Consider the following 27843-nt stretch of genomic DNA (forward strand, 5'->3'; position numbering starts at 1 on the left):
AATATACTACACTGTACACTCCTACAGCTAAACCAAGATTCTCCTGGAACTCAAGCAGTAGAGCCTTAGCTTTTGGAATACAGTAGAACCTCAGAGTTACAAACATTTTGGGAATGGAGGTTTTTTGCAACTCCAAAATGTTCGTAACTCTGAACAAAATGTCATGGTTGTTCTTTCAAAAGTTTACAGTTGAACATTGACTTAATACATCTTTGAAACTTTACTATGCAGAAGAAAAGTGCTGCCTTTTAACCATCTTAATTTAAATGAAAAAAGCACAGAAACAGTTTCCTTACCTTGTCAAATCTTTTTATTTTTAACTTTTCCTTTTTTCTAGTAGTTTACAATAACATAGTACTATACTGCATTTGTTTTTTAATTTTTTTGTTTAGGCTGCTACCTGATTACATACTTTCAGTTCCATATGAGGTGTGTGGTTGACTGGTTAGTTTGTAAGTCTGGTGTTTGTAACTCTGAGGTTCTACTGTATAAGTATTATCCCATCTGATTCTATAAAGTTCTGAGCAGCCATCTTGGGCAGCATAACAATCATTAAATCCTAAGTGGACATATTTGATGAAGTGAGGTATTGAAATTATACTAACAGTTTTGAGGAAAACCAACATCTTTCAGATTTTGAATATATAATAGGGTTATCCAAGCCAAACCATGGCATATATACATGTTGATCTGTGAAGAATTTGGGAAATATATTTGTCTGGATTGCAGTACTAGCTGCACCTCTGTCCCCTTTGTGGTCTATCTAAGTGCATCCCCTCAGGTGTCAGGCATGTGTGCTTTTCCCCCTCCTGGGGTGGAATTCCTCAATTCTCCCACTCTTGGACTAGACCCTGTGTATTAACCACGCTTACCCAGCAAGTCCTCTTGGGTTCAGCATCTGTGGCTCTTCCCTTCAGCAGTCTGTGATCAGTGGTATGCATAGTGACCAGACAGTCTTCCTAAAACAAAAGTATTATTTTATTTACCACAGTAGAAACAAAACAATTAGCAAAAAAGGATTTAAAAACAACAAACCATCTACTCATGTCTACCTTACCTAAGGCTGACCATCCCCTGATGGTCACTTAGGCAGGCCTAATTTCCTTCAGGCCCCCAGTGTATGTCTCTGTCAACAACTGCCTCCCTCTCACTTGAGAGAGTCCCTTTTTAATTGTCAGTGTCCTTTTGATCCCATGTTCCAGGGTTGTCATAAACAGTTAGTTAAGGGTTAAGGTTTTTGTCTACCTGTAAAGGGTTACAAGCAGTACCTGTGGACACCTGACCAGAGGACCAATGAGGGACAAGATATTTTCAAATCCCTGTGGAGGGAAGATTTTTTCCCCTGTTCTTTGTTTTCTTGGAGAGTCTCTCTTGGGAATTAAGAGAGTCCAGACATCTTAATCAAGTCCTCCCAGGTTTCTGCAATAAATTCTTCTATTCAAGCTAGTGAGTATTAGCAAGGAACTAGTATTCTTATACTTTTATTTCTGTATTTGCAATTCTGTGTTTTGCTATAGAATTTCTTTAATTCTGTACTGTTATTGCTTTTACTGAGAAAGAAAGGAGGGGGGATTCTCTCCAGAGATTGATAAGTTTAGACCTGTATATTGTTCCATCTTGGTTACAGAGACAGTGACTTTCTTTTTTATTCTTTAATAAATTATTTTCTAGTAAGGACTTGGTTGGTCTTTCCTTGGGTGGATTTTCAGGGAAAGGGGAGGAGGGAGGTATCCCTCTGTAATTGGATTCCGGTATCTCTCCTAGGAAAAGGGAGGGGGAAGGAAGCAGGGGGGAATGGGTTACTTCTCCTGGGTGTAAGAACTCCATGGATTTGGGGCTCTTGGGATCCCCAAGGATTTTGGGGAAGGACTGTGTCCCAATCCACGTACCTGATTGGGTGGTGGCAGCTTTTACCAGATCTAAACTAGGATTTTAGTTTAGAGGGAAACCAAGGCAGGTCCCCATTTTGGAACCCAACAGCTCTAAGTGGGGGTGAGACCTATGACAAGGGTGTTTTCATGTCCAACATTGTCTCTTAATAACCCTAAAGTATTTACCGAGGGGTGGTTTATCTTGAGACATTGTACTCCTTCTCATATGTTTTTCCCTGACAATCTCCTTATTACTAAACCAACATATTCATACAGTAAATATCCTGATAATTTCAGAATTATTTCAGAGCAGCTCCACTTCTATCACAGTTTAGAAATATCTCCATTCATACCCATATTTCAGAGCAAGGTGTTGCATTTTGTTTTCTTTTCAGTATCTTTGTCACATTTGTGCATAGTTACTAATCACAATACTTAGCACTTTGTATAGGTCAAAGCAATGGTTTAAAGAGGAAATACTTTGGGATGAAGTATGCAGGGTAAGTAATTTGCTATGTGTTTTACTCTATGGACCTCAAGGAAGAGGGTGAGGGAGTGGGGGATGCAACAACTCTAATGAAATTTCCTGAAACATTGAGACAGATGAGGAAGAATGCTGCTCTCCAGAGACTTGGTGGCTCCAGGCATTCTTGCATCTGCAGTACTAACTATGTTTCTGCAGTGCTAATAGTTGGCAACCAGATTCCTGTAGTTTCTTGACTACCTTAGAAACAATAACCATTATGTATTTTTTGAAAAATTCTTGCTGGAACCAAAATGTAGTTGCTGACTATCTCTGAGTCGATTGTCATCTTCCCAGCAAAGAGGATGCATACAAAGTGTAGTCTCTTGCAATAGACACTGACAAAGAAGAAAAGCTTCTCTGAATATCTTTCATTCTGAATCCCAAGCTTTAATAACCTCTCTCAAACAAGTCAGGGGATGTTCAGGTAACCACACAAGGAGAAATAATCCCGACAGCAGATGCTTTAATTACCCCATGTCCAAGTTGACATTTGGTGTTAACCTGTAACAACAACAAAAACCCTGCACTTTCAAGCAGTTTAAGATTATCTAATAAGTCACCCCCATCTGCTAATACTGTAAGGGGCAGATGTTTTTATTGTGCACATTCCTTATTGTGCTTTCGCAGCCATTAGCACACAATCAGATCAGCTGTGCTGAGACTGCTTTCGACCAGAAACGGTAATAATTATATGAATGATATTTAGGGCCTCATCTGACACCTGTAGGCAGAGGTGGGAGGTAAAAAGCCAGCACATTCTCTGTTCCTTTTCATTTCCCCCTATCTCTTATTCCTGGTAGTTTTCACAAATCTTTTCTTGTTGCATGCCATCAAATGCTCATTAGGGAACCGAGGCTGTACGTAATTTTTTTCTGCTTTTTTGCATTCTTAGTGCAAATAAAGGAACACTAGTTACTACCAGTCTCTAAACCAGTGTGTTCCTGTTTTGCCTCATGCTTTAGCTTAGCTGTCTCAAATGGTTGCTCTTCTGTTGCATTGTAACTGTGAGAATGACAAATATTCCTGAGAGATTTCCTGTGCTAGGCAATTGGCAAGTACTCCGGAAAGCCTGCTCTTTAGTTACAGAGTAATGATTTATTAATAGTGTTTATTTGGAACTGTCAGTCACTAAGGGCTGTTGGAATTTGTCGATCAAACTAAAATCAAATGACTTAATTGCTTGATTGACAGAAGGTCTCAGGAAAGGATTCAGTCCCTGGGCCAAGCAGTCAATAGGGGAAAACTGCAATGGGGATCTGGGACATGATTATCAATGCCAGTTATTGGTGGCCTTTCCTATGGTGAGGAATTATCCTATATGGGTATCAGAGAGAAATGACTCAACATTTCCTGTTATTATTAATCATTTATATTGTGTTGTACCTAGAAGCTCTAATCATGGACCAGGACACCATTGTGCTAGACCAGGGGTCGGCAGCCTGCGGCTCCAGAGCCACATGCAGTTCTTTGGCCACCCCCTTGCGGCTCTTTGGCTGACCCCTTGCGGGCAGCTGTTTTTTGAGGGGGTGCGAGGTGCAGGCTCTAGCTGGGAGGTGCTTACCATAGGCGGCTCCCGGCCAGCAGCGCTCTGGCCCCAGTTTGCTCCCAGAAGCAGCTGGCTGCTGTTGGCACCTCTCTGCATGCTCTTTGGGGGGAGAGGGGCAGCAGGTCTCCCTGCACTGTCCACACCTGCAAGCACCACCCTTACAGCTCCCATTGGCTGGGAACTGGCCAATGGGAGCTGTGAGGACAGTGCTGGAGGTGGGGAAAATGCACAGAGCTGCCTCCCCCCACCAGGGGCGTGCAGAGATGTGTCAGCAGCCAGCCGCTTCCGGAACTGGAAGGCTGCGCTTTGGGCCGGGAGCTGCCTGTGATAAGTGCCTCCCAGCCAGAGACTGCACTTCACACCCCCTCCTGCACCCCAACCTCCTGCCCCAGCTCAGAACCCCCTCTGGTTTATATTCAAATTATAGTGGCAGAAGTTGCATTACAAGTATTGGTGAGTAGTAATAACTTTAATGTGTTCAATTATTATTAGTTTATAAATTCTAACTCTATAAGTAGCTTTGCATGTGATGCGGATCTCAAAATATTTTGGACAAAGACAAAACAAAAAAAAGGCTCTTCTTCTTTGAAAGGTTGCCGACCCCTGTGCTAGGTGCTGTACAAACAGAACCAAAGACAGTCCCTGTCTTAAAGAGCTAAAAATCTGTCTAAGATGACAGATGGATACAATAGTCAGGAAAAAGGTTTTCATCTACCTGCTGCATGTTAATGAATGTATTTTGCTTTAGTGTGGTTTTTCAACTTCTGCTGAGAATGATTCACTTTTGTGAAACAAATCACATTTATTGTATGCATGACATCACATCTCCTGTACAGGACACATTTGTGTTGTGATTACCTCCACAGTTAATGAAAATACATCTGGTTCCTGATCTTTCTATAGTTATGCCATTTTAATTCTTCAGTTCTTTCACTGCTTTTTACAAAATAGCTGATCAAAATTATCTTCTTGAAAAGTGTATTTCTGACTAACTATGGCCTTAAAAGACAAAAAAATCCATAACTTTTCACACACAAAATGTTCAACATCTTCCAAATTTTCAATTTTATCCACTAGTTACCATAACATTTTTGCTATATTTTTATAATTGATGTGTGATGGGTTCAGTCACAGAGACCTCCTTGGCACTGTCACATGATGTGCTGAAATTACCTCTGAGCCCATTTTCCAAGCCAGCTTGGGACTCCAGAACCCTGCCTTGTTGAGCCAGACACACTAGCCTGCTCCAACACAGACCCAGGGTCTGGACCATGCCCCCAAGCTGCAGACCTAACTGAAAACTGCTTAGCAGGTTACTTGTCTCCAGCACCCTGACACGCAGTTCCCAGTGAGTTCCAAACCCCAAATAAATCCGTTTTACTCTGTATAAAACTTATACGGGGCAAATTCATCAATTGTCCACCCTCTATAGCATTGATAGAGAGATTTGCATGGCTGTTTGCTCCCCAGGTATTAATCACTTACTCTGGGTTTATTAATAAAAGTGATTTTATTAAGTTTAAAAAGTAGGATTTAAGTGGTTTCAAGTAATAACAGACAGAATAAAGTAAGTCACAAAGCAAAATAAAACAAAATACGGAAGTCTAAGCCTAATGCATTACTAAACTGATTACAGGTAATATCTCACCTTCAAAGATGTTCCAATAAGCTTCTTTTACAGACTAGACTCCTTCCTAGTATGAGTCCAATTCTTTCACCCGGTACAGTCTTTGTTAGATTCATCAGACATCTCAGGTGGTAAGCAGGGGTTTCCCCTTTTGTCCTGCTCCACTCCCTTTTATAGCTTTGGCACAAGGCAGGAATCTTTTGTCTCCCTGGGTCCTCACCTTTCCTTCTAAATGGAAAAGTACAAGATATGAGATGGATTTCATTATCAGGTGATAATGAAGTCTCCATTCTTCCTGGGTTGGCCCAGATGTACTCAGAAAGGCTTTCAGGTAAATAAACCATTTACAACCAATTGTCCTCGTCAATGGGAGCCGTAAAGATTGTAAACCACCATTAATGGCCCACACTCTGCATAATTACAATAGGACCTCAGAGTTATGCTTCATATTTCTAGCTTCAGATACAAGAATGATACATGCATACAAACAGGTGGAATATATTCAGTAGGTTATAACCTTTGTTATGATACCTTAGAAGAGACCTTTTGCGTAAAGCATATTCCAGTTATATCATATTCACACTCATAAGCATATTTCCATAAAACATATGGAGTGCAATGTCACAATATGTTTGTTAAAATTTGTTATTGAACAATTTCATTTGCTTAAAACACAAACTTTAATAAAAAATGGGTCCATTTCAAGCTTTGAAACATGGAACACTTTGAAATGTCTGTAAAACAGAGTTATGTTTTTCAACCAGAACTAAGTTAACACTTCCTTTTAGGAAGCACAGTTTTCACTATCCCACATAAATATAAATATCTATTGTTGTGTTCAAAGTCAAGCCAATTTCTGGCACTAACCTTGCTTTTTACCTGGTTATCACTTATATCCCTCTCTCTAACTAGTCCATCTGTTGACTATTTAAATTGACATGAATTAATTTTACTATGTAGATCTGCAACACAATGATCAATGGTTTTATTTTGCAGTTGGTTTGTTGTAAAGAAAATGTGCCTTTCCAAAGTGACAGATTTGTGCATGGATCGCAGTATTCATGACATTTTTGAATGGCTCTGTGTTTTAGTTCACAGTCTTCACAGAATTACTCTGGTCCTGTCACTTGTAGTAGGATTTCCATCTTCTATATTTTTTTCTTAAGTAGCATTGGCTTACAGGAATATTTCAAATTAACAAGCTTCTTTACCCTCATACTTTTTCAAATTGAGGGATTTGGGTGGGCTTTATTTTATTCCATTTTTATCAAAGATTGTCTTGTTTTTTGGACACCACATAATAGGAATGTAACAAGCAGATGTGCTAGCCTTTATATCCTGGCCCTAGACACCAATCAGGGGAGGTCCCGGATAACTGGAAAAAGGCTAATGTAGTGCCCATCTTTTAAAAAGGGAAGAAGGGGGATCTGGGTAACTACAGGCCAGTCAGCCTCACCTCAGTCCCTGGAAAAATCATGGAACTGGTCCTCAAGGAATCAATTCTGAAGCACTTAAAGGAGAGGAAGGTGATCAGGAACAGTTAGCATGGATTCACCAAGGGCAAGCCTGACTAACCTAATTGCCTTGTATGATGAGATAACTGGCTCTGTGGATGAGGGGAAAGCAGTGGACATGTTATTCCTTGACTTTAGAAAAGCTTTTGATATGGTCTCCCACAGTATTCTTGCCAGCAAGTTAAAGAAGTATGGTTGGACTATAAGGTGGATAGAAAGCTGGCTAGATCGTTGGGTTCAATGAGTAGTGATCAATGGCACCATGTCTAGTTGGCAGCTGGTATCAAGCAGAGTGCCCCAAAGGTCGTTCCTGGGTTGGGTTTTGTTCAATATCTTCATTAATGATCTGGAGGATGGCATGGACTGCACTCTCAGCAAGTTTGCAGATGACACTAAACTGTGAGGAGTGGTAGATAGGATACAGAGTGACCTAGAGAAATTAAAGGATTGGGCCAAAAGAAATCTGATGGGGTTCAACAAGGACAAGTGCAGAGTCCTGCACTTAGGATGGAAGAATCCCATGCACTGCTACAGACTAGGGATGGAATGGCTAGGCAGCAGTTCTGCAGAAAAGGACCTAGGGGCTACAGCGGACGAGAAGCTGGATATGAGTCGACAGTGTGCCCTTGTTGCCAAGAAGGCTAATGGCATTTTGGGCTGTATAAGTAGAGGCATTGCCAGCAGATCGAGGGATGTGATCATTCCCCTCTATTCTACATTGGTGAGGCCTCATCTAGAGTACTGTGTCCAGTTTTGGGCCCCACACTACAAGAAGGATGTGGATAAATTGGAGAGAGTCCAGCGGAGGGCAACAAAAATGATTAGGGGGCTGGAGCACATGACTTATGAGAAGAGGCTGAAGGAACTGGAATTGCTTAGTCTGCAGAAGAGAAGAATGAGGTGGGATTTGATAGCTGCTTTCAACTACCTGAAAGGGGGTAATCTCATCCAACAGTCTCCAATCTGCAGCTTCTTCCGCTGCCTGTTTCTCTTCACCTGCTGCCTGCTCTCTCTCGTAGGCATTCTTCTTGTTCTTTTTCCAGTTTCACCATCTCCAGTCTGGCCTCCATGAGCTGAATGGCTGCCTCACTGAGGACTCTGCCAGGCTGATACCCCATCACTGGACGGTTGCAATCAAGTCTGCACTCCCTGCAGCACCATTCCTTCCCGAGGGATCTGGCTGCTGTACATGTAACTTATCTGGTTCCCTGAGCACAAACACCATTTCCTCGACATTTTTCCCTGCAGCTGCTAATGCACGATCAGTGCACAGCTGCTCAAATTGTAGCTTAGTCAGTCTGGAATATGTGTCTTGTTTGTGTGTTCATTTTGCACTGTCTTTTGTTCTATTTCCTTCTCCTGAAATAAAGAAACAGTACATAACAAAATATAACTATTTTCTTTCCTGTTTCCAACCTTATTACTTTTAAATCTTTAGGTTATATGTATCAGTATACTTTGTAAGTGCCTTGAGCATGAATTTTGGTTAGCTCATAAACTGGGTGCACATCCTGCTGCTTATACCACTTTGCTTACACACTTTTTTGGAATTAACTGAGGAGTGAATCCCTACCACCTGCTCACAGCAGGAGAGAGTCTTGTCTATCCTCCCTAACCAGGGGACATTCTCCCTAACTACCAGCTGCTGGCAACACAAGCACTCTGCTCCAGGCTTCACAAGCTCCACTCATTCCCAATGCAATCTAGCAATTTACACACCCCACTTTGTTATGTTGGAGTGCCCAGTCCCTTATCATCTGGACACCCTCAGAATTCCCAATCCACTGCTTCCATGGAGACAGGGCACTCCACTTCACTGGTTTCACCTCCATTCAACACTCTCTTGAGTATAAGGCACTTAAATGTGTCTATAGTAAAATCAAATTGAAGTTTATTTAAGAGAGCTTGAGATAAAGATTCAAATAAAAGCAAGTAAAAGGATTTGGAGACAAAAGGTTATAGGTAAAAGAAAAACACAGAACACAACCTGTAGGCTATAATTATTAACAAGTTTCTTTCCTTTCTAGGAATATATTCCTTACCCAATGGTCAGTCCTTACTGAACTTGTCCAATCCAGAGAACTGGGTTCCACCTGTCATGAGACATTTCCGTTGGTAGAGTATCTCCTCCATAATGGATAATGTCTTATGCTCTTTCTTCTTCTCTTATATAGTTACAGACTAATGTCTCTTAGCCCAGGGGGTTCCCTATTCAGGACTTTCCTTGTGGTTTTGTTGTCTTTGTAAATGCTCAAACCTGCATCTGGTCCAGACAGTAAACACTGGCTTGGTCTAGCTCCGTGGCTGTCCATTGTTCTCAGTGTTGATTGACTCAGGTCTGAGACTCCCCCACCTTGGCTGACAAGTTTTATTAGAACACAATATCCTACATATTACATAACTCTAAAATTGTTTCTCATACTAACACCTCACAATAACCATGAAAATCAACTAGTTCTTAGCTTTTGGCAGAGACCACACACAACACCCTTTTGGTGAAATATTGAGAAGATGGTCAGATGCAGGGGCAAATATACCCATCGAGGCATGCCTATGTCACAGTGGTCCCAAAGCTGGGAACGGTGACAAAGAATTGCTTTGATGGGGAAAAGTTTTATGCATCCTTTTTTCATTGCAGTTGGTTTCATACCATACAGATCAGCAGATAGAGAGTTCAGTCAATAGGAACCAAAGAGAATAGTGCTGACAGCTAAATTATTTTACATCCAGTATATTTGTTTCTCTATATTGGTGGCTGATTGTATTACATTAGTGCTATGTCTGCACATCAGTAACAGCTATGCAGTTTTTCAATATTCTTTGTAAAGTACTGGTATAGGACACTTTATTGATACAAGTGATGTCAGGGCTCTGTATCTTTTGTGTGAAATATTCTTAGTTAGCAGTCAGAATAAAATAGAGATATTGACTACCTTTTAGTATTGAGTTATGACAAGGCTATTATGATAGCAGCATCATTCATACCTCCGCAGCTAATGTTGCTTTAGTAATTCCATCATAAACTCTATTTTTGAGATTTATAGCTCAGTCATGAAAATTCATTCCATCTGTAATTTGGCCTGAAAGATTTCAGCCACACGGTCCATTTTTAAATCATGTTTTCTAAATGAGATAAAATAAAAATAAAATAAATTTTAACTCACACATGAGAATGGATTTCAGCAATTAATAGTCCACAGCATGATCCAAAATGTTCATAGTATTTTGAAATACAGAATTGTTTGGTTTGATTCTGATTAGCAAAACTTCTTTTGATTATAAACCTAGAAAGTAATTAGAAAAGAGAATTCCATATCCCAACCAGGTCCCTTACAATTCATGACTGAAATCAGTTTCACTTTCTCTGCTTCTTGCATATGGAGCAGGGTAATGTGTGCATGTCTAGGGGTAAGAGCTGCAGAGTGTACATAGGGGTGCAGTGGGGAGAAGAGTGGCAGGAAGTCGAGAAACCCTCCAACTAACTACAATAGGAAGTGCTCCCTCCCATCTGTCATGGAGTGTGGGGAGAGAGCTGGGTGCTTTGAAGGACTCTGCATTCCCTGCTTCTGCCATGGGAGCAGGCAATACCGCTACCCCTCAGTCCTAGCTGAGGAATGTGGGGGCACATGTGGTGGTCGCCTCTCCATAAGGCAGCTCCCTCTCTCTTACATCCTCTGCAGCTCTGGAGTCAACCAGTTCCCCCTGGAAGATCAGGGAGCTATTTTCCTCTGCCACCTTTGGTAAGAAGAAGTGAGGAGGGGCACAACCACTAAAAGGGAGGAGAGGGTGAAGTAACCAGGAGATGGTGAGGTTCAGACCATGTGGTCACCACATGAATAATTCCATTTGTCAGGAACTACAGGATGGAGAGGTATGGAAGTTAGAAGGAGTTGAGGAGCTGGATTGGGATTTAGGGTGAGAGAGAGAGGTGATGGATGACAGGATTGGAATAGAAGGTATTAGGAGGTGCTGGGGATCTGTCTGGAGATTTGAAGGGCATGGATCAAAAGGAGCAAAGAGGGACTGGGAGATGCTGGGGTAACCACATTGTATCTCAAGTCCAGCTACTAGATGGACCACTCGTATAATTCAAAATCTGCACTGGTGTCTGGCCAGCACTTGGCAAACAATGTAATTGGTGCGAGAGTGGGATTAGCTTCCAGAAAGGAGGAAAATGTGAGATATTCAGGGAGTTCATCCCTGCTCCAGCTTTCCCTGAGGGTTTGTGATGGGGTGTTCACCCCACACTCTCCCCAGAGGGGTTAATGGAGGCCAGATGGGCCAATTAATCTTTTAGGCTATAAGATAGGAGAATTAAGACTGTGAGGAAAACCCAAGTTAGGGGACGCGCACCTGTGTGGGAATAGATGGGCCTTCTGTAAAGCCAGGAAGCTCATAGGAAAAAGGGATTCTACAGTCAGTCCCTGGAAAAAGGGAGGTGTGTTTGGGGCTACAGAGGCAAGTAGCCTACAGTTACTCCTGGGGAGGAGGGAGTTGTGAGGTTGGCCAACCCAGAGAGGCGGGGAGAGCTAGAAGGTAAGGAAATGGCTCAGGAAAAGACAGTAAGGTCCAGGAGGGAACAGACCTTGGCTGCTGATTAGAGTGTCCCTGAGCTGGAACCAAGAGTAGAGGGCAGGCCCAGGTTCCCTTACTAGCCACTGGGGAAGTGGCACCATAGGGGCAGTGAATAGAAAGAGTGCCAGAGGCTGCTAATGATAAGAGATTTTGATACCCCAGGAGGGGCAAATATGTATAGTGACCTGGCTGAAGGGCCAAGTCATGGAGAAGGAACACCTGAAGTCGCAGAGATTGACGGAGACAGTGGCTGGAGAGTGTGAAGTGAGCAGCAGCAGACCTGGAAGGAGTTAATCCCCAGAGTGGCCAGGAGGAAGCGCTCACTAGTGGAGAATGAACCCAATAACAGGGTTCTGTCTTTCATTCCCTTCTCTTCCCCCACCGCACCTTATTTCTGGGTAATCTCATCCATAGACACAAACTCAACTACCATCTCTATGCTGATGACTCACAGATCTACCTCTCTACTGCAAAAGCAGCAAAGAGTCTTGTGGCACCTTATAGACTAACAGACGTTTGGGAGCATGAGCTTTTGTGGGTGAATACCCACTTCGTCGGATGCATGACTCACGAAAGCTCATGCTCCCAAGTGTCTGTTAGTCTATAAGGTGTCACAAGACTCTTTCCTGCTTTTACAGATCCAGACTAACACGGCTACCCCTCTGATACTCTCTACTGCAGATCTTTCTTCTTCTGTCCATACTTAAACTCTGCCTGTATCTCTGATATCTCCTCATAAATGTCCAGCTCAACTTGGCTAAGCCAGAGCTTTTAATCTTTCCCTCCAAGCCCACCCCCTTCCCACTTCCTTTCTGGATCACTGTAGATAACACCAGTATCTTGGCTGTCACTCATCTTGCCTATAAGTTGGACGTCATCTTTGGCTTGGAGCACTCTGTAGACCATCACATCCAGGCTGTGTCTAAATCTTGCAGATTCTTTCTGCATAAAATCACTGAGATACAGCCTCTCCTATCTCTCCATGCAGATAAAACTTTTGGCCAGGCTCTTGTCATCTTGCATCTTGATTACTGCACCATAATTTTCTCTGGCCTTTCCCCACTCTAGTCCATTCAGAATGCAGCTGCAAAGCTCGTTTTCCTATCCTGTCACGTTGACCGTGTCACTCCTCTCTTTGCATCTCTCCATTGGCTTCCCGTTCTCTATCGTATCAGACATAAGTAACTTGTCTTCACTTGCAAGGCGAGACATTGTGTAACCCCATACCTATCATCTCCCATTCGCAATTGAGATGTTGACTCCCACCTCCAATCGGCCCATGTGGTCAGCCTCCATCGCCCACTCATTTCAATTTTCATACAAGCACCTTCATGCTTTCTGCAAAGCTGCACCTAAAGCTTGGGAGGAGAACCCCATACACAGCTGCAAAACTAACTCATTATCTGCCTTCAAATCCCTCTTTAAAACTCTCCTTTGCACAGTGCCTACTGAAATATTGACAACTATTAGGCCATTGGTACCCTGATATCACTGCCTATCATATTGTTTCATTGTTTCTGTGTACTACAGGCGCCGGCTTCCTCTGGCCCTGGGAGGTGCTCAACTCCCCACTCTACCCCAGGTCCTGTCCCTGCTCTCCCCCTTCTCCCAAGTTCCCACCCCCCACCCTGCCTCTTCTCTGCCTCTTCCTGCCGAGTTCCACCTCCTCCCCTGAGCGTGCCCTGTCCCCACTCCTCCCCCTTCCTCCCAGAGCCTTCTGCATGCCACTAAACAGCTGATTGTGGCGGATGGGAGGCACTGGGAGGGAGAGTGAGGAGCTGATCGGCAGGGCCACCGGCGGGCAGGAGGCGCTGGGGGCGGGAGGCAGTAGCTGGCTGCTGGTGGGTGCTAAGCACTAGCTAATTTTTTTCCCTGGGTGCTCCAGAGTATCAGAGGGGTAGCCGTGTTAGTCTGGATCTGTAAAAGCAGCAAAGAGTCTTGTGGCACCTTATAGACACGTATGGTGTCAGGGCCTATGCCATGTACTCCCCCATCTGTCTATATTCATGTTTTGTCTCTTATCTTATACTTAGATTATAAACCATTTGGGGTTGGGGACCATCTCTTTGTTCTGGGTGTGAAGGAAACACTCAGCATTTCCAGCCAGTAGCTGTCAGGACACTGGGCCAGATCCGTGCCTTAGCTCCAACTTGAGGAGTGCAAAGGGGTCATAAACTAGGCATCTTGAGAGTTCCCCTGCCAAGGCTGAATCCTTGGGTGGCCTAAAGCTTCCATAGCTGGCAGTATGATAACCCAGCCTCCCCTGTGTCAGGCATGTGCTGTGGGAGGGAGAGGTGTAATCACAGGCAATTACAGTGGGCATAATTTAAAGCAGCCCTGAGGCTGCACTAAATTATGCAGCAGGCTAGACTGGCCCCGACAGCCTCAGGGATGAAAGAAGAACAAAGAAGGCTCAGAGCCCCTCTTCTTCCCACCTGTTTCCTCAGCTGTGCTGAGCAGAGCTCTGGCCGCAGCTGAGGATCTAGATCAACAGTATCTTGTTACATGCTGATCTGTGATATGCAACAGATCTCACATTTCTAAAGCTAAGAGTGATAGGTATGGAACATACTCCAGCCTTATTGGTCTCTTTCCTGGCCACTTCCTTGAGACATGACAAAAGGCATCTGTAGCTTGGTGCCACTTATGGTACGTCCACAGTACAAAATTAATTCAAAGTTATTTTATTCGAATTTCCAGACTCGAGTTCATACATTCGATGTTATGTGTCCCCACTAAAGCGCGTGAATTCGGCGGAGTGCACCCACAGTACCGAGGCTAGTATCGAATGGTGGAGCATTGCACTGTGGTAGCTATCCCACAGTTCCCGCAGTCTCTGCCACCCATTGGAATTGTGGGTTAAGCTCCCAGTGCATGATGGGGCAAAAACATTCTCGCGGGTTTTCCTGGGTGTGTGTGGTCACTCGCTCCTCCCTCCGTGAAAGCTATGGCAGACGCCATGCTGCCAGCAAACGGTGCAACACAGTGCAACGCCTGTCTCCTGATATGTTGAATCCACTTCAAATGTCCTCTCCTCTTTCTATCTACTCTTTCATCTAACCATTTACCACCATTTCTCAGCCATCGTGAACAAAGCCACACAGTTTCGGCCGCTTTCTCCAGATTGTCTGTCCTGGGCTCCCGTGGAAGCTACAGAAGGCAACAATTCCACCGCTTTTTCCATGTTGTCTGTCCTGGGCTCCCGTGGAAGCTACAGAAGGCAACAATTCCCTGCCGTTTCTCGGCCATTGTGAACAGAGCCACACAGACAATCTGGAGAAAGTTGCAGAAGCTGTCTTGGGCTCCCATAGAAGCTACAGAAGACAACCATTTACTGCCTTTTATCAGCCATCTTGAACTGAACAGCTCATTTTGTGCCCTTTTTCAAGGATTACCCGTGCAGGTGCCATTGCATGGCAAACCTGGAGCCCACTCAGATCTCTGCTGCAATTTTGACCATTGTAAATACCTTGCGCATTATCCAGCAGTATGTTCAGTACCTGCAAAACTGGGTGAGGAAGCGATGATAGTGTGATTACTATACTGATGAGGAAATGGACACAGATGTTCCTAGATGCACGGCATGTGGCGACTGGGAGATCATGGTGGCATTGGGCCAGGTTCATGCCGTGGAACGCCGATTCTGGGCCTGGGAAACAAGCACAGACTGGAGGGACTGCATAGCATTGCTGGTCTGGGATGATTCCCAGTGGTTGCGAAACTTTCATATGCGTAGGGCCACTTTCATGGAACTTTGTGACTTGCTGTCCCCTGCCCTGAAGCGCAAAGACACCAAAACGAGAGCAGTCCTCACAGTTGAGAAGCGAGTGGCCATAGCACTGTGGAAGCTTGCAACGCCCGACAGCTACCGGTCAGTCAGGGATCAGTTTGGAGTGGGAAAATCTACTGTAAGGGCTGTGCAATCATTGACCAGCTGCTATCAAGGGTAGTGACTCTGGGAAATGTGCAAACCATTGTGGATGGCTTTAATGCGCTGGGGTTCCCTAACTGCGGCGGGGCGATAGATGGAACGCATATGCCCATCTTGGCCCCGGCACACCGTGGCAGCCAGTACATAAAGCGCAAGGGGTACTTTTCCATGGTGCTGCAAGCACTGGTGGATCACAAGGAATGTTTCACCGACATCAACATAGGATGGCTGGGAAAGGTGCATGATGCTTGCATCTTCAGGAACTCTGGTCTGTTTGAACAGCTGCAGGAAGAGACTTACTTCCCAGACCAGAAAATAACCATTGAGGATGTTAAAATGACTATAGTTATCCTCGGGGACCCAGCCTTCCCCTTAATGCCATGGCTCATGAAGCCGTACACAGGCACCCTGGACAGTAGTAAGGAGCAGTTCAACTATAGGCTAAGCAAGTGCAGAATGGTAGTAGAATGTGCTTTTGGACGTTTGAAAGGGTGCTGGCACAGTTTACTGACTTGGTTAGATCTCAGCACAACCAATATTCCAATTGTAATTGCTGCTTGTTGTGTGCTTGTTGTGTGCTCCACAATATCTGTAAGAGTAAGGGGGAGACTTTTATGGCGGGGTGGGAGGTTGAGGCAACTCGCCTGGCTGCCAATTTCGCAAAGCCAGACAACAGGGCGATTAGAAGAGCGCAGCAGGGCATGCTGCACATCAGAGAATCTTTGAAAGCCAGTTTCATGACTGGCCAGGGTACAGTGTGACAGTTGTGTTTGTTTCTCTTGAAGTTACCTGCACCCTATATATGAAAGGAAATAAACTCAAAATTGTTTAAAAACTGTTCTTTATTATTTGATGCACAACGCATTGAGAGAAATTTAGAAGGTAGACTGGGTTGGGTTATGGGGGTGGAGGAGGAGGGAAGGACAAGTACAGAAACCAAATCAAAAGTTCGCATATGCCAACTTTCTGATGCTTGGGCGATCCTCTGGGGTTGAGTGTGTGGGTCCCTGTAGCCTCCCCCTCGTGTTCTTGGGCCTGTGGGGGAGGAGGCTATGGAACTTGGGGAGGAGGGAGTTTGATTATACAGGGGCTGCAGCGGCAGTCTGTGGTCTTGCTGTCTTTCCCGCATTAGATCCACCATACAGCAGAGCATGTCAGTTTGTTCCCCCAAGAGCTTGACCATAGCATCCTGCCTGCTCTCATTGCGTGCCTCCCGCCTCTCTTCGTGTTCCTGTAATGCTTTACGGGACTCCGCAATTGTTTGCCTCCATGCATTCAGCTGGGCCCTATCAGTGCAGGAGGACTGCATGAGCTCGGCAAACATGTCATCCCGAGTTCGTTTTTTCCACCTTCTAATCTGGCCCAGCCTCTGGGACGGAGTAGATAGAAGCCGTGTTGAAACATTTGCACCTGCGGGAAGAGACAAAGGGTAGTATTTTAAAATTACATTGCAGAGAACAAAGGGGGCACTGTGGTATGAGTAAGCCATCACACACAGCCGGGCAACAGAATTCATCTTGCAGGCAGCCCGTAGGGGCACACGGGGTTCTGCTTCTTCTACATTCATTTTAATGCTTTCAAACTGTTGGGCCCCCTTTTCCACAGCAAGCAATACCTGGTGGGTTTGCCATATAAAAGGAGGGCCTGCGGGCTCTCTAGGATGATCACTGCACACAACAACCACACCCACACACACACACCCACACACACCCCGCCTGGCTCCAATTAGGCTCCGAGCAGGGATGAGCCATTTACTCTAAACGTGAACAACCCAGCACGGCTGGGTTCCCCCCTGCCCCCCACCATGTGGCTCCGATCAGGCTCTCAATCACCAGAAGTACCTTCTCCGGGGTCATGGAACAGGAGCCCGCCTTGGGAGTGAGGGGAGGCCATTGGATCCAGCGTTAAGATTAGTTCCTGGCTAGGGGGAAAAACGGATTCCCCACTTGCTGCCTGTGCACTGTCTTCCTCCTCCTCCAATGTCTCTTCCTCCTCATTCTGTGCAACTCCCCCCTTGCAGGTATCCACAGACAGTGGTGGGGTAGTGGTGGCATCACCCCCCATAATTGCATGGAGCTCATGGTATAAGCGGAACGAATGGGGCTGTGACCCAGAGCGCCCGTTTGCCTCCCTGGCTTTTTGGTATGCTTGCCTGAGCGCCTTGATTTTTGTACGACACTGGTCTGTGTCCCTGGAGTAGCCTCTTTCCGTCATGGCCCTGGAGACTTTAGCGTAGGTCTTTGCGTTACTTTTTTTGGAACGTAGTTCTGCCATAACAGACTCCTCTCCCCAGCATGCGATGAGATCCAGTACCTCCTGTTCGGACCATGCTGGAGTTCATCTGCGAATCCGGGACTGCGTGATCTCCTGTGATGGTGGACTCTGCATGGTTGCCTGTGGTGGTGGACTGTGCTGACGGTCACCTATGCTGCTGGTGACCAAACAGGAAATGAAATTCAAAAGTTCCTGGGGCTTTTCCTGCTCACATGGCTAGTGCATTGGAGTTAAGAGTGTTGACCAGAGCGGTCACAAGAGAACATCCTGGGATAGCTCCTAGAGGCCAATAACGTCGAATTGCGTCCACAATACATTTAACCCGGGATTGCGATCTTGATTTAAGCGCTACTTCACTTGCCAAGGTGGAGTACAGAAATCGAATTAAAGAGTCCTTTAAATAAAAAAAAAAAGTTTGGTCATGTGGACGGGATCCTTTTTTTTTTTTTTTTAAATAACTCAGCTAATTCTGAAATAACAGGCTAGTGTAGACCAGGCCATAATCTCAGAGGTTTAGTTTAGAAAGGCTGATGAGGCAGAATGGCTAAAATCATCCAGCAACATCAGTTTCTCCTCTGACATTTGCTTTTTGAAAGGACTCAGATCATCCTAGTCTTTTCAGTGAACACTGAACAAATCCTGCTTGCTCCCATAATAAGGATAACAAGTGCCACGCGGAGGTACTCTGCTGTATGACATCTTGATTAACCTGTTTCTGTGCACAAGACATGGAGCGCACACTAACCAGTCTCACTTCCTCAGGCTTTCCTGCACTTGTAGTTCAGACAGTCCAAATCACTGCACCAGAATCTTGCTGGAGAAAACAAATTGGAAGAGTTAAGATAGATCACTGCACCAGCCACACATCAAGTTTCTGCTGATGTTGTTTTTAAAAAAATGGGGGCAAGGGGAAATTCTAACTCGAGAGGCTTTATCCACCATGGAAAGGCAAAGAATTTGTTTGGGACTTTTAATACCTACTGGCAAATCAGTTATCACTGAATGAAGAATGACAGCCACAATTTGTGACTTGCTGGTGTCCCTAATTTAAATTAAATAGAACAAATGGCTGCCACTCTCCCCTTCATTACATAGGTGCAGCATGTTGAGACTAGCAATCAAGCATGCAGTGCTTAGCCTGAGAGGAAAACCAATTGCATTAAGTTGGAGCATTGTGTGCTGAGACCTTAGTCTACAGCATTGTAGTGGTCTATGGTTTTTACTTTTGCCTCCCCTGTTAAATACCTGCTGTTATATGGCATATTTCAAAGCTTTATGAAGAAGGTAAATATCATTTTCCCCATTTTAAAGACAGGCAAGCTGAGGCATAGGGAGGTGAAGTGACTTTCCCAAAGTCACACAGTAATCCAGTGGCAGACTCAGGAATAAAATTAAGTTCTCCAGAGTCTCGGTCCTGCTTCTCTGTGGCCTGGTCTACACTTAAAAATTAGTTTGACACAGTCACTCAGGGGTGTGAAAAACCCACACCCCTGAGTGTAGTAGCTAACACCTAACACCCAGTACAGATGCAGCTGGCCCATCATAAGAATGCTTCCATTGATCTAGTATTCCTACACTGACAGAAAAAACCCTTCTACTGATGTAGTCTTTGTCTTCAGTATGGTGTCATGTTGGCATAGCTGTGGCACCACGGTAGAGTCCCCTCAGTGGTGTAGATATCATTTTTATCATTCAGTGTTCTGAGCACTTCTTCTGACATTAACATAACGATTTCATACTAAGGGTAGGTCCATACTTACCGGCCGGGTCGACGCGGAGAGTTCGACTTCTCGGAGTTCGAACTATCGCGTCTAATCTAGACGCGATAGTTCGAACTCCGGACGCGCTCCCGTCGACTCTGGAACTCCACCACCGCGAACGGCGGTGGCGGAGTCGACGGGGGAGCCGCGGACTTCGACCCCGCGGCGTCTGGACGGGTAAGTCAGTTGAACTAAGGTAGTTCGACTTCAGCTACGCTATTCACGTAGCTGAAGTCGCATACCTTAGTTCGACACCCCCCCCCAGTGTAGACCAGGCCTTAGTTGCACTGGATATCCATTTGCATTTAGGAAGTGGATGTCATGCTTCAAATTCACTGATACAGTACAGCATAATCCCACCAGGATTTTGGAAGTTTCTCAGAATTGGATTTATCAGTTGTACAGCTATGATGACTATTCCTGAAGAGACTAGATGCTGATGAGAAGATAAACCTAGCGGTTCCCATCTCATGTTCCTTACATGAGAAATAGCAATGCCGGATTTTGCCCATGGTCAGTATTACCTTTGGCAGATATATGGTTCATGTTTGTCAGACAAATTAAACTTCTCTGGGTGTGTAAGAGCATTTTGGACTGAGCGGAAGTGAGCCTCCCATCCCAGATCAACTGACTCAAGTTAGCGGGGCTCCTACTAGCGCTCTAAAAATAGCTGTATAGAAAGTGCTTTGAAGTTACAGCGTGGACTGGAGCTCAAGCTCTGAAGTTGGGGGGAGCTTTAGACCATGAGCCACAACTTCAAACTGTGTCTGTGTAGCTCTTTTTAGAGCACTAGTACACTCCCTGCTACCCCAAGTCTGTCATCCCAGGCTGGGAGGCTTAGTCCAAAATGCTCTGTAGACATACTCTAAGGCTTTCATCCACTTTGAAAGTCATTTTCAGACAATACCGGATAGGTATCTTAATCACAAAATGCTGATGGAAGGGAATGTGCAGCTCTTGTGTTTGTTCCTATTTTTTTCCTTTTGGATTGATTCTGAAGAAGAGATCTGTGTAGCTTGAAAGCTTGTCGCTCTCACCAACAGAAGTTGGTCCAGTGAGAGAGATTTCCCACCTTGCCTCTCAACTTAGCCATGAGACATGCTCTTATACTTTTTTTTTTAGAGTAACTATTGCAATCGATGATTTGTTTCTACAACTCAGATGAGATTATTTGGTAAATTCCATGTAAATGCATAAGGCCCCATTCTCCTGTACACTGGTTGCACACTCTCAGCTTCATTCAATGACCTTCATCCATGAGTTTCTTCCTCATTCTTCTTTCAAGAAGGTGAAATTTGCCCTCCCAGAGGGTTCGTCCCCCCCAAACCTGCAGCACCATTTTCCACTTGGGCATCATAGCTCATGAAGGAGCAGTGCTGCCAGTCCCACAGCAACCCTCCCCCAGCACTGACCACAATTGCCTTTGGAATCCTCAGTGCAAGAGAGAATCCATGCAAGTTACTGCAACCTATCTACAATCACTTACTCTGCTTTGTCCCAGGTACAGAGATACAGGGGATTATCTAGCAGATTCTTGTCAGCCACTCACTAATGGATCTGGGGTGGCCTTAAATTTGAAGTAAATTCATGCTGCAGAAACCTCACTCCTGCCATTTGCATTCCCAATCCTCCAACCAGAACCACACATGCAGAGTTTTCTTCTGCTGTCAGAAAAGGAAGGGAGCTCAGGAAGCCTTAGTAATTGCAGACTCTGGCATTTTACCAATGGCAGCTCCTCAGGGTAAGCAATCAGGTTATCGCTACTGTAGAATATCTATGAGCATACATTTATACAAGGCCTAGTCACAAACTTTTTATCAAAATTCTCCCAGCCCTGTTGGCAGTTCCTGCTGCGCACTCTCAGTTTCTGGTGGTGTTGAAGAAATCTTCCTCTCCAGGTACTCCCTAGACTCATGGGCATGGACCAATGTGCCTCATTTGTACCCTGTACTCATTGGCAAGTTTCCTACTTCCAAAAACACCTATGCTCTCTAATTTAGAGTTGTTGACTTTTTATTTTATCTTCCTGCTTCCCGCACCGCCAAAATGGGCATCACTAGCTGTTCCTTATCCAAAACGCCTGTAGGTTCTCTTGGCCAAAGTAGATTGGATGCAGTCACTGGTTGGTGACATTTTTGTTGTTAGAAATTAGTATTTAATAACTAACATATCTGACTGCCTTCCGCCAGTGAACAGTGTAATCGGGGAATGATACAGAGAGACTACAAACAGAGGTTTGACTTTGTGAGCAAATATAATGTGTATACAAACTACTTTTTAAAAATTCTTTCTTTTAACCATTTGAGCCACGAAGCTCCCACAGTGAGGTATAACTAGTTGCCAGGAGCAGCACCAGCATGCTGATTGATAATTGTGGAGGTTCTTGCAATGTAAGATAGTGCCGAGCCTGTTTCTGCTCCACTTTAAAATCTGCAGCATCTTTGTAGTACCCGAAAAAAAATAATAATAATAAAAAAGAAGAATTAGATCAACATTATTCTGGTTAGAAGACAAAATAATAAAGAATTCTGCAGTGTGTCTAATGCAGAAAATCAACATTGATCAACCCTCCCTCAAACTCCCTTCCTTAATGCTGGAGTGACACAGCTGAGAAATCTGCCTTTTAAAATTATATTAACTCTCAATAAAAGAAATGGACAATAACCTATTTTTAAATGAGGAGAGAGGAAAGTTGTGTTTCCTTTTTGCTCACTACTTTCAAACCTAAACTCACTGCCATTCTTGGCTGCTTCTGCTTTCTTGTTTTGTCATGTCTTAATCAGAATGATCACTGTGTTTAGGAAGAGCATTAGTCTTTAAAGAACTCAGTTTCAGAAGTTCAGAGCACTCACAACTCTTGTTAAAGTCAGTTAGTGTTGCATGTGCTCAGCACCTCTGAAAATCGAGCCATAAATTGTCCCAAACATAGAAGACATATGACTTGTGTATTTGTTGATGACTGATATAGATGTTTTCCCCAGGTCAAGGTTGGTAGTGAGGGGAAGCTTACACAATTTCTGACTTTTTTACCATTCTATGAGTTAAGTCTTCAGTGCTAGCAACCTCTACCCTTCATGATCACTGAATAGCCTCTATTAACCAAAAGAAAGGACAACATATTGTTTAGTCTTGTATATTTGAATGAAACTCTCTGCTAATGCGCTATAATGTATCTGACCAGAATAGAATTATGTGGACATTGCAAATATCTAATTATGTGGCTGACAAATGCACATTTCTAGAAGGCATATGATGGGGAGAATTTCATGATAGTCCTTGACATTTTAATCCTACACAATTATCCTGTAATAATTAGTAGACATTTTGCACAGTTGGAAGGCTGGAGGGCATAAGGAGAAAGTGGGTCTTTGTAATTTCAAATGCGCAGCCATGCAGAGTTGCACAATGGTATTTTGTGCAGGTGAGCATTTGAAGGCAATATTAAATCCAACGATTTATTTGTAAAATGACTATGAGAGTTGGAGAAAAAACACATTGAAATGATTGAAACTACAGAAAAAGGTAAATAATGTTTGATACAAAGAATAATGCAAATTACCAAAAATGAACAGAAAATGGGAACTATGCATTTCCTACCTATGGTGCTGTAGAATATTGAGTAAGATAGACCCATGGAAAAGATTGTTTAGGAAGAAGGACAATATGAGAGAAATGTTCTTGATTCCTATCCTACCTCCCACTGCAATAGGTATATTCTTGATGGATCCTAGCAACTTTTTTTTCATGAGGAATTGGGTGGTCATGACACTAGAGTTGTTTATGGTGAGATTTTGAAAAGTGTTTAGCATTTTTCCATTCAAGTCAATGGTAAAGCTCCACTGACTTCAAAGGAAGCAGAATTAGGTCAGCGCCGAGCACTTTTGAAAACACCACTCTTAAGAGTCTATTTGAGATGAAATCCAGCTCATATTTTCTTCACATTCATATTCATATGCATACTGTGCAGACATTCATGTAGAATTAATTGTCATCTCTCAGAGCGTATGTCTGCCCTTTGAGGTGGCAGTGTGATTCCCACCTTGATGAGACATACCTGCACTAGCTCTGGTTGAGCTACTGTGCTGAAAATAGAGACTATCAATGATAGCACGAGCAGCAGGAGGGGCTAGCCACCCTGAATACATACCTAGCATCTCGGAAGGGTTTGTACGCGGCGTGACTAGCGCCTCCCTCTACTCACATTGTCACAGCTGGACTATTTTTAGTGTGCTACCTTGATCAGAGCTAGCACAGGTATGTCTGCTCGAGCTGGGAATGACTTACCCATAGTCACAAAGAGAGCTTTACACACAACGTTTATTTCAGCTGAACTGGGTAAGAAGTGTAACTCTGGCAGGGCCAGCCTTGGGGAAAATGGTGCCCTGGGTGAACTTGTGTTTTGGTGCTCCTGGCCCCCATTTCCCCAAGCTCTCATGGGCATAGTGCCCCACATTGTCCCTGCCCCCCATCACCCCTGGCCAGACAGAGAGGGAGATGGACCCACCTTGTGCTAGTGCAGGAAAGCTGAGAGATGGTAGTCACTGATAAAATTGAGCATGATTTCAGGCATCTAATCTGAGACATATGCCTGAAATAATTTGTAAAATACATAGTAATAATGAATAACCCTTTTCCCCCAACCCATCCTGTGTTCCTTTTCCCTTAACCCCTGAATGGTGCCCTCTTTGCCCCAACCCCTGAACCCTCCTCATGTACCCGTAACTGCATCCGTATGGGGAAACTGACCCAGATGCACAGAGTGGCTGGTATTGCTGCTCGCTCCCCCCTTAAATGCTGCTCCTCTGGGCCCCCGTAGGTGGCTGGGAGGGGGGGAGCAAAGAGCAACACCAGGGCTTCCTGTGTCCAGGTCATTTTCCCTATCTGGGCTTGTCATAAGCAGACAGTTAAGGGTTAATTCCTCTTTTACCTGTAAAGGGTTAAGAAGTTCACATAGCCTAGCTGACACCTGACCAGAGGAACCCATGGGGGGACAAGATGTTTTCAAAGAGGGAGGAGGGAAATCAGTCTTTGTTCAGAAAAGTTTGTGCCGGAGTGAAGGATCCAGGAATCAGCCATCTAACATTTCTTAAAAGTAGTAAGTGTTTAGAGAAGGAATGTATTAGATTATGTTCATTTTCTTTTGTGACTTTGTTTTTCATAGTGGAAGAATCAAATTGGGTGTCTGCGTAACTAAGGTTTTTGCCAGAGGGACATCCTCTGTGTTTTGAATCTGTTGTCTGTGAGAGCAGCTTGCATGCTAATCTCAGAGGTATTCCTTTCACTTTTTTTTTCTTTAATTAAAAGTCTTCTTTTAAAGAACCTGATTGATTTTTCCTTGTTTTAAGATCCAAGGGTTTTTTGGATCTGGGCTCACTAGGAATTGGTGGTAGGTAAATCATTCTCAATCCTGCCAGGAAATGGGGGATAAAGACTGGGGATTTGGGGGAAGGCAGAGCTCCAAGTGGCTCTCCCCTAAGATTTGGAACATGCTTGGTGGTGGCAGCTTACTGTTAACCTAAGCTAGTAAATAAGCTTAGGGGTTATCTCATGCAGGTCCCCACATCTGTACCCTAAAGTTCAGGGTGGGAGTGACACCTTGACAGGGCTGCATAAGGGGGAGGGCAGGAGAGCAACAGCTCCTGACGCTCAGCTCACAGCACAGCCCGGGGAGGGAAAGTGACCTGGACGCAGGGAGTCCTGGCTTTGTTCCTCACTCCCCCACCCCACAACCCATAGTGAGGCACAGAGGAATACTGGAGGGGGCAAGCAGTATATGTGTGCCACTGCTTGCCCCGCCACCCACATTCCTCTGCCGGAAAGAAGCTGGGAGAAATCTAGGCACACACCTTCCCCCAACATGTTGCCTCTGTGAGTTTGTGGAGCTCCTCTGCCTACTGGCAGCATGCATCTCTATGCTGCCGCATGGTGGCCCATGACCACGGCGCCCTAAGCGGTGGGGCAGGTGACCCACACCTAAGGCTAGAGCTAAATCCTGGCCCTGATGAAATCAACAGAAGTTTTGATGTTGTCTTTAAGAGGGTTAAAATTTCACTTGAGATGTCCAGAGATGTAGCTTTGCTTCAGGGATAAGATGTGCAAGCCCTCCCATTTGTACTCAGTGCATAAACTTAAAGGTAAAGGTCTAAGTTTGAAAAAAATATATATATATTAATAAAATATAAACAAATATAAACATCCACATAGATTTGTACTAATTATGTAAATTGCAACCAACTCCAGCATTAATCATCAAAATCTTTTTTAAAAGCTCTAAATATTTTTAAATGAAAAATATATGCCTCACATAACTTTTTTAAGCTAGAAGTTCAGTTTTCTAGAGCAAAGATGTAAACTTTATTCTTTGATATCCTCACTGAGGTATACAGTGTTTCTTTTTCTTTCCTTTTTTTTTATAAATGTCACCAAGGATAAATATATAGAGATGTATTTTTTCATTTTAGATGTAAAATTCATACCTCACTTGTGACTTACGCAAGGAAAAAAAGAAGCTTCATTAAATGGAGCTCCAACTTGTCTCTGAATAGTGATTTGCAGTTTGGGAGCACTTTCCTTTGAAATCATTAGATCTTTGCAGCCAAAGTATTTTTATCTCCTTGAAAAATTCCACTTATTACCTCATCATCATGCAAAAAACCATGATTTTTTAAAAGATGTTTCTTAATGATCTAGGCAATGGCAAAAAGTTCTTTTAGTGTTTTCCATACGATAAGCACTAACTTGCTACAGCATGCAATTAAAGTAAATTTTAAAATAAAATAAATAAGTCTAGTGCACTTTATACAAAGTTTTTGATACATTGACTTGCATAGTGACTTCTGTACAAGTTAACTTCAATACTTTGTGACTTCTTCAGTGTTTCTCTGAAACATATGCTAAGAAAAGTCCTACTAGTCAATGTTGTTCAGTTGAACTGGGACTCTATGCTGAAACTAAAATAAAGGGGTCTTTTGCTGTTGATTTCATTTAAATCAGGATTGCAGCCCAGATAACAGTGCTGTTTCAAAAATGTTTGCAATCTTATGCACAGTGAAATATTTCCATGTTTTCTCCATGCAGTCTTGCTCGCACAGTAGTTGCTGTCAACGTTGTATTACACCCAACATGATATAACTCTGTTTTGAACCCCATTATGAAGGATTAATATGAATTGATCACTAGTGTAGTGGAAATTTGTAGTTGCCTTGTGACCAGTGATCCTGAATGAATGAATGAATGAATGAATGAATGAATGGGAGATCTTTAAGGATGTAATAGATAGCCAAACAGCCAATATTCCACAAATCAAGGAGCACAGCTTTGGCTGAAAGCCCTTGCTGGTACAGTGGCAAAGTGAAGACAGCACTTAGAAGTAAAAAAGCAATATATCAATGGAAAAAAAGTGGAAATAGATAGCAATTAATAGACCTTTGATGTTATAAAGCATAGAAAGATGAAAAGGGAAGCTAAAGACATCAGGGAAAAATCCATGGCTGATTGATGGCTAAGATCAATAAGAAGGTGGTTATGGTTATGTATATGAAAAACAAAATAAACCTGGCAACTCTATGAATTATTATGAATGTATATATTAACACATGTATTAATTTGGTGCACCATAATTTTTGCTGCTGAGCTTGAGATGTCTAGGGCTTGATTTTTTTCATTTGCTAAGCACCTGCCGCTCCAGCTGGAGTTGTGTGTGCTTAGTATCTCTATATATAACTAGCCTCAAGGTAAATGACACAAGTTAAGAAGCCAAAAAATGAGGCACAAAAGTATAATTTTTACTGCTGATGTTTTTCTGTTCTATGCACCAATTCATTTTTCTGGTAAGATTAGTGCAAGCCCTGCAAATTAGATATTATAAGAGAAGTGTGTATGATTTTAGAGTTGGGCCTAATCTATGAATTTGGATCCAAATCCAAACTCTCCCAAATTTCAGTGGTGTTTATATCCAGCTTTTGACTTGAGGTCTTCCTCTAGTAAATACCCAATAGATATTATATAACTACCGAGACTATGTGGCACAATCCCATTTTTTCATGTGATGTCTCTGTGTCCTAGGAACTTCTGTCAGAAGACCTGAAATAGCCTGGCTTTCAAAATGTTTGGAGTTGTTGTTATAGCTACAATTATGTTGTATTGCTATACCAAGTAGAATGTATTGAAAGTAGTGGAAAAAATAGTTCAAAGGAATGAGTGCTGAGTGTTTGTAGTGA

General features: G+C 43.6%; 1 protein-coding gene across 2 annotated transcripts in view; it reads left to right on the forward strand.

Annotated features, from left to right (window-relative positions):
* The window catches only part of CNTN5 (contactin 5), a 965708-nt gene that overhangs the window by 734739 nt on the left and 203126 nt on the right, over window positions 1-27843 (forward strand). The window lies entirely within an intron of this gene.

Source organism: Mauremys reevesii, linkage group 1 (genome assembly GCF_016161935.1).
Source record: "Mauremys reevesii isolate NIE-2019 linkage group 1, ASM1616193v1, whole genome shotgun sequence".
Lineage (NCBI taxonomy): Eukaryota > Metazoa > Chordata > Testudines > Geoemydidae > Mauremys > Mauremys reevesii.